General features: G+C 37.6%; 1 non-coding gene across 1 annotated transcript; it reads left to right on the top strand.

Moving 5' to 3' along the window:
* Positions 1-5,588: 5,588 nt before the first annotated feature.
* TRNAQ-UUG (transfer RNA glutamine (anticodon UUG)) lies at positions 5,589-5,673 on the top strand. Its single transcript has one exon. It is a non-coding gene; the product is annotated as a tRNA-Gln (tRNA).
* Positions 5,674-8,397: the final 2,724 nt, after the last annotated feature.

Genomic DNA, 8,397 nt, shown 5'->3' with positions numbered 1-8,397 from the left:
CTATAGCAGTTTACTTTTCTACTGGCATGGTATGAGAATCTCCTTTATTATTTCCACTATTAGTAGGTATTTCACTTTTTAATTTTTATGATTTGAGAATGTAACTTCTTTTAGTGGCTATAAAACATTGCATTATATGAAAATACCATAAAATACTTAAACATTTTCTTATTTTTCTTTAAAGTTTATTTATTCATTTTTTTAGTAATCTCTATACCCAATGTGGGGCTTGGAATCGTCATTCCAAGATTGACATGCTCTTCTGACTGAGCCAGCCAGACACCCCAACATTTTCCTATTTTTAGACATTAGATTGTTTTCCATTTCTTGCTGTAATAAAATTAATAACTCAGAAATGGGCATATTTTATACTTAAACCTGTGTCCTTCCAGTGATACATACAGTGATGCTTATACTTTGAAAGGTTACATAGATATAGTTTCCCGGTTCTTTGCTTTGTTGTTTTTCTTCCTATGTGCCTCTTTCATTTCACTGATAATATTCTAGGTGGACAGGGAGGGGTATGAGAATGGGAAAGGGTTAAAAGAAATAGATTTTTGGTTATCTTTGAATTCTATTTATATATGCTATTCCTATCCTTCATTACCAAAGTGATCTAGAATTGCTATTAAGCCATTATTAGTTCTCTAATTTTACCTCATGCATAAATAAAGTTTCCCATTTTATTGATGGAAAAACAAATGCAAGAGTTTCCCGGAATTGTCTGTAACCTACAAAAAAGTAGCTTGACTTCGTTTTCTTAAAGAAGTTCTCAAAAGCATCAATCTTTACTTGCCATGATGAAAAAAAAAGAGATAAGATTTATATCTAGATACCATGAATGGTATATGATATATGAGTGGATGAATAAACATCCTTTTCTATACTCTTTTCCCTTAAACTTTAGCTATTAGAGTCAGAATGCTTCGATTGCAGAATTCTCACTTGAGCAAGGTTTTTATATAACATTATTCATATTCTTGGCCTTGGATGCCAATTAAGTCTCTCAAGTCTAAAATTGCTTTGTTTGCTTTTTAAAGAAATCTGCCCACCTTACAGACCTACAAGTTAACTAACCAGACTGTTTTTTTTTTCCCCCTCCCAGAGGACTTTGCTCTGTTGGTTTCCTGCCAGCTCTTACTTTCAAATTGAAATAGTTCAGTTTCTCTGTTTCTAGAACATAGAATTCATTATGCCTGGATTTTTGCCAACAATGTCTTTCTCATGTTTTTAAAACTAAGATGAATGTTACAGAATGACCTAGTGGGCTTGACCCACGATTAGAAGTCAGGCAGTGATATATTAGATGCCTGCATGGATTCTCTGTTCTGGGTAGCAGGGCTGCTAGGGGAACAGGATTCTGAGAGGGTGGGAAGGGCATCCAGGGTGAAGCCTAGGGACTGGAGTAGAGAAATGTGTGCAAGAGATCAAGTAAGATTTGGCTGATGTGAGGTAAGACTTCGATTCTTCCCTTGCCGTTAGGGCTATATTGGGTCTCTACCATACAAAGGACATAGTCATTCATTTCTTTTGGCCCTTCGGGTAGAAAACAGAAAGCCAGGTGACAGAGAATATTTATAAAGGGCTCTGGGAAGAGCCACTCTATTTTTTTTTTTTTCTATTTTCAATGCTCCTTTTTTCTCTTCCTACCTCTGCAACCCTGCCTATATTGTAGCTTCCATACTGAAAAGGCATTTCTTCCTGGAATTGAACAGTTTTGGGAATGTTTATATCAGCATAAGCTTATAGCCAAATGAATTTTTCATTCATGTGGCTCTGTTGAATGACATAAAGAAATTTCTTTACCTTTTAGGTTACTTTCTAGGGATGTGTAAGGGTCTATATTTTTTTCTCTTCTCATTGGTTATATATTTTTAATTAAACTTTTAATTTTGAGATAATTGTAGATTCACATTTAGTTTTAAGAAATAATGCTGAGGTGGGGCACCTGAGTGACTCAGTGGGTAGAGTGTCTGACTCTTGATTTCGGCTAGGTCATAATCCCAAGGTTGTGGGATTGAGCCCTGCATCAGGACCTACATTGAATGTGGAGCCTGCTTAAGATTCTCTCTCCTTTAGGGACCCTGGGTGGCTCAGTTGGTTAAGCAGCCAGCTTCGGCTCAGGTCCTGAACTCACGGTTCGTGAGTTCGATCCCCACATCAGGCTTTATGCTGACCTCTTGGAGCCTGGAGCCTGCTTCAGATTCTGTGTCTGCCTCTCTGTCTGCCCCTCCCCCACTCACACTCTGCCTCTCTCTCTCTCTCTCAAAAATAAGTAAACATTAAAAAAATTTAAAGAGATTCTCTCTTTCTCTCTCCCTCTGCCCCCCTCTCCTCTGCTCTCTCTCTTTAAAAAAAAAAGAAAAAATGCTGAGAGATCCTGTGTACCCTCTATCCAGTTTCTCCCAATAGTAATATTTTGCAGAACTATGGTACAATATCATTGTGTGATACAGTTATGTATAATATCATTAACATTGATTCAATTAAAATATATAACATTTCCATCACCACAAGGATCCCTCATATTACCCTTTTATAGTCACATATACCTCCCTTCTTCCCTGACCCCTTCATTATTTCTTGTCAACTGCTAATCTACTCCATTTCTGTAATACTGTCATTTCAAGAATGTTTATAAATAGAACCATACAGTATATGACTTTTGGATATTGGCTTTTCAAACTCAGCAAAAATACCTAGAGATTCGTGTATGTATCAATGGTTCATTTTGCTTGTTTGTTTAATTGCAGAGTAATCTTTTATGGTCTATTTGTACTACAGTTTACTTACTATTCACTCATTGAAGGACATGCGGGTTGTTTCTGGATTGGGACTGTTACAAGTAAAGATGTTCTGAACATTTGTGTACAGGCTTTTATGTGAACGTAAGTTTTAATTTCTCTAAGATAAATGCCTAAGAATGCAATTGCTGGTCTTGTGGTAGTTGCACGTTGACTTTTATAAGAACCTGCCAAACTGTTTTCAAGAGTGGCTGGACCATTTTTCATTCCCACTAGCGGTGTATGAGTGATCCGATTTCTCCACTTGCTTTCCAGTATCTGATGTTGCCACTGTTTTTTATTTTAATTATTCTGATAGAAGTGTAGTGATACATCATTGTGATTTAAATCTACATTATTTTCCTGATGGCTAATGATGTTGAACATCTTTTCATGTGCTTATTTGCCATCTGTATATCCTCTTTAGGAGATGTAGTCATGTTTTTTGCCCATTTTCTAATTGAATTGTTTGATTTCTTTTTTTAATTGTTGAGTTTTGAGTATTCTCCATATATTCTAGATTATAGTTCTTTATTGAATATGTGGTTTGCAAATATTTTCTCTGTAGCTTGATTTTTTTTTATCTTCTTAACAGAATCTTTTGGAAAAAAATAATTTTGAGAAATCCAATATATCATATTTCCTTTGTCTATCCCTAGATACTGAAGTTCTTCTCATATATTTTTCTAAAAGTTTTACACTGCACATTAAAGTCCATGGCCACATATTTTTAAGTAGCTGTTTAGATTCCTGCTGTCTGAAATAAGCACTAGCACACAGGTGCAGTTCTTTCTGTTCTAATTTTCTCTCTCAAGCATCTACTGACTCAAGTCATTGATATAATTTTGGTTATGGATACAATTTCTGACTAGGTACATGATTTGGATTTTGTAATAAGTCAGTTGAGTGATGTACTTAAAAGCATGAACTTTTACCTCTCCAAAGCTTTATGATGTTTTGCAAGTTACTTAATCCCTCTGAACATCAATTTTTCACATCCTTAACATATGGATAAAAATAATACCTCTTTCTTTTTTTTTCTAATTAATTTATTTTTTTGGTTGGGGGGAGAGGGGCAGAGAGAGAGAGAGGGAGAAAGAGAGAGAATCCCAAGCAGGCTCCAAGCTGTCAGTGCAGAGCCTGATGTGGGGCTCGAACCCACAAACCATGAGACAATGAGTCAGACACTTTTAACGGACTGAGCCACCTAGGCACCCCAATACCAATTTCAAAGACAGTTGTGAGAAGTAAGTGCAATGTTATGTGTAAAAATGCTCAGCTCAGTGCCTGACACATACACAAAAACATTCAATAGTTGTTACTCCCCTTTTCTTTCCATACTCTAAGCAAAGATTCTCTTGGCACAGCCCCAACTCAGAATCTTCTTCCCCACAGTCTTTATTTCTTCCTCTGTACCTCTCTCACCTGGTCCTGATCATTCTCCTTTATTTATAAAATCTTCTCAACCTACTTTGGCAGTTGAAAGATGTTTTTATCTCCAAACTATTATAGTATTCATATATGTGGTCAGGTTAGCTTTATTTTTCATGGGTGTGTTGTGTACACAATACAAGTCTCCTTGAGGGCATGCTCCTGGCCCTCCTCTGTGGAATCTAGCTCAATGCTGGGCAAGTGGCACACCCTTAACAAGTCCCCGATACACTGATAGTGGATATCTCAATCACAACAGATTTTGTGGAAAGCAACTTGGAAAAATGGATCCAAAGCCTTAAACCCTTTGACCCAGTAATTTACTTTTTTCAGAATCTATCTGAAGAATGCCAAGATATTTGAACAAAAGTGTATGTACAACATAGGAATATTTCTTATAGCCTTATCTGGAAAAGTCAGAATTTTAAAAGACATAAAGATATGACAATAAAATATTAGGAATCATTTAAATTCTACTTATGTGATAGGATATTGTATTATCAATAATATTGTTTTCCTAATCATGGATTTTATAGCTATAAGGATATACACTAAAGCACTTTTTATACTATCAAAAAACATAGAAATAAACTAGAAGCTCAACTAAATGGATAAATTCACTTTTATTTTATTTATTTATTTTTATTTATTTTTTTAAACATTTAATTTTTTTTTAACGTTTATTTATTTTTGAGACAGAGAGAGACAGAGAATGAACAGGGGAGGGGCAGAGAGAGAGGGAGACACAGAATCGGAAGCAGGCTCCAGGCTCTGAGCCATCAGCCCAGAGCCCGATGCGGGGCTCGAACTCATGGTCCGTGAGATAGTGACCTGAGCTGGAGTCGACGCTTAACTGAGCCACCCAGGCGCCCCATAAATTAACTTTTAGAAGTCACAAAATAGAATTAAAGTATGATCCCATTTATTTAAAAAATGTACGTATGTACAGACATACACAAGCATACAAAAGACAGGAAAAATATATACCAAAATGTCAGTAGTGACTATCTTTGAGTAATAGCTTTTTGATAATTTTAATTTTAACTGTGGCTTCTCTAAAGCATAATATGTATGATTTTTAGCGTAAGACAATAAGAATGAAAGTTTATAATCTGTGTTTTAAATAGAGTTTTGGAAACTATTTAATTATATGAATCTAATGCTCATTCATCCATCACAATCAAAACGTTTATTAAGTGTCTACCAACTGTTAGGCCCTACTAAGAACACAATAGAGAACAGAGCTGACAAAGTCCTTGAATCACAGATAATCTAGTGAGGAGTACAAAAAAATTACAAAACAATAAGAGAAGTGATAACACAGTGATAGTATTGAATATCATGGGAACTTAGGAAAGGTGGGGGTTATGGGGTGCCTGGGTAGCTCAGTTGGTTGAGCGTCTGACTTTGGCTCAGGTCATGATCTCACAGTTTGTGGGTTCAAACCCCACATCAGGCTCTGTGCTGACAGCGTGGAGCCTGGAGCTTGCTTTGGATTCTGTGTCTCCCTCTCTCTCTGACTCTCCCCCTGCTCGCACTCTGTCTGTCTCTCTCAAAAACAAATAAACATTAAAAAGAAAACTTTTTTTAAAGGGTTGGGGTTAAAGAGGTAGCATGAGCCTTTTTTGTGGAACCTGAGTGAGTTGAGCCAAAAGAAAAGGGATAGACAGGGAAGAATGATCCAAGCTTAGGAATAAAGATTTTCAGAGTTCTCTTGAGATACCACTGAAGAAATGTGAAAAGCCATGAGTGAGGGAGAAGGGTTTGGAAGGAAAACTTAGAAAATAAGTAGGAATTGGCACATGAAGGACCCTATAGACTATGCTGGTGACATGTTCTATCCTTAAGAATAAATGGGGGGGGGGGGGCGCCCGGGTGGCTCAGTTGGTTGAGCGACTGATTTCGGCTCAGGTCATGATCTCACAGTTTGTGAGTTTGAGCCCTGCATCAGGCTCTGTGCTGACAGCTCGGAGCCTGGAGCCTGCTTCGGATTCTGTGTCTCCTTCTCTCTCTGCCCCTCCCCTGCTCATGCTCTGTCTCTCTCTGTCTCAAAAATAAATAAAAACATTAAAAATAAAATAAAAAAAAAAGAATAAATGGGGGGGAAAGGCAATTAAAGGTTCTAAATGGAAATGACATGGTCATGTTTTTGCTTTAAAAGAATCACACTGACTACTGGGTAGGGAATGAATGAAAGGGAGACAGGGAGATCAGTTAAGTGGTGGTTTAGGTCAATGAGATGATGATAGTAGCTGTGGGGATGAAGAAATGAGACCTGATGGAGAAGTGACTTGGTGATAAATTGGATTAGTGGTGTTGGTGGAGAGGGTGCTGTTGGGGAGGAAGAATTTCCTCTGCCCTTCAAGATCCTTCTAGATGGACTAAGAATCAAATCGGCATGAGTCAAATTAACAGGAGAAAATCAAATTTAATAGTGTAAGTATGGGTGGAAAATAGTGTAAGAATGGGGAATCCACAGAGACATGAAGTTCCAAAGACAGTGAGTAAACATACTGCTTATATGAGCTAAGGGGAAGAGTAGGGATCTGAGGATTCAACGGGGAGAAAGACCATTAACAAGAAGATGAAAGGAGATGTCTGGAAAACAAAGATTGGTCTATTATGTAGGTAAGTTTCTGAGGTAAAGGGGAATCTATGATAATAGCTCTCTTCCTGGTATTGGCAGGCAGTTGAGGGGGAGGTAAAGAGCTTTTCCTGAATCTGCTAGGTTTTGACTACTTTTACCTCAATAACATTCATGTCCATAGCCCCTACATTGTCAAGGAAAAACAGGAGTCAGAAAAGATGTTTTAGCTGGTATTTTGGCAGTTGTGGATGGTGGTATCATTAACTAAGATATGGGGCAGATGAGGAGACACCAAGTAGGAGGAAAAGCTAGTAAAAGGAGAAGAAAAGCTAGTAAAAACAAGATAAAAGGGGCCAGTCAGATTCTGGAGGTTGGATACTTCCCTTGCATACTTTTGGCTTCTGTAATCTTGTTTGCCTTTTGTCTCCACCAGCTACCTGTGTAGCACCACTGATAAGTCCCCTCCCCACCTTTTTCTTTTGTCTCTCAACCCCCTATTCTCCAAGCCATAAAAGGAGACCGATGCCAAGATTCAGGGCTCACCCTTTGGAGGTGACTCTGCTGGGCCGGCACCAGTCCACAATCAACAGTCTTTTCCTTATTCCCCAAGTGTGGGTGGCTTGTCTCTTCCTGGGTGCCAAGTATTTGCTGTAACAAAATGAGTTCAGTTTGGGATATGTTGAGTTTGAGCTGCCTGTGGGAAGCCCAGTGGAGTGTTCAGGAAACTACTGGAGATGAAAGTGTGAAGGTCAGGTGTGAAAATAGCTGTAGAGACATGTGTTTTGAGGGGCAGTAATGACAGTAGATGAGATCACCAAGAGATATATGTATAATGAGAAGAGAAGAGGGCTTAGGACAGAACCCTAAGGAAAACCAACATTTAAGAAACTGAAAATGAGAAAAAAAAAATGACTCAAACCTGATCTGGGACAGAAATTTTTTGTGTGATGTAATTTACAACTCCTTCTGGGAAGCAATTAGCATTCCTGATAAAGTGCGTGAACAGTTTTCTGACAGACTTTAATAAGACTATGAACTCCTTCTGGGAAGCTAGGGTTACCCATCCAGCTGATTGACTAGCCTAATAATCCTTAACCAGATGTTCTTTTTTTGTATTCATTCTAAACATGGTTAGTGAACCATTCTTTTCTTTTCTTTTTTCTTTTTTTTTTAAATAAAATATCCAAACCCAAATTATTTCTTTAGTTGAATTTTTCAAAAAGTTTCTTCTCATGTACTCAAAATAATTTGTCCGAGGCATTTCTTTAACACAAAAGAAAGAGAAACTTGAAAAAGAATTAGAAGAAGCTAGAGAGGTAAGAGAGAAACCAGAAGACTGTTGGTATTATGTAAGCCAGATGAAAGCATTTGAAAAAACAGGGCATGAATGGGCAACAGTGTCAAATGCTAGTGGGAGGTCATGTTAAACAAGGATGGGAAATTGCCACTGGAATTAGTAATAAAGAATGTCAATGGTGATCTTGGCAAGAGCAGTTTCACTGGGGTGACTGGGGACATTAATCAGATATCAGTGGGCTCAAGAGTGAGTGTAGACCATTCTTTCAAAAAGTGTGACTATAAAGAAGGAATAGGAAG

Source organism: Prionailurus viverrinus, chromosome B1 (genome assembly GCF_022837055.1).
Source record: "Prionailurus viverrinus isolate Anna chromosome B1, UM_Priviv_1.0, whole genome shotgun sequence".
NCBI lineage: Eukaryota > Metazoa > Chordata > Mammalia > Carnivora > Felidae > Prionailurus > Prionailurus viverrinus.
The sequence above is the reverse complement of the archived record's forward strand: the minus strand, read 5'-3'. Positions and strand labels throughout refer to the sequence as shown.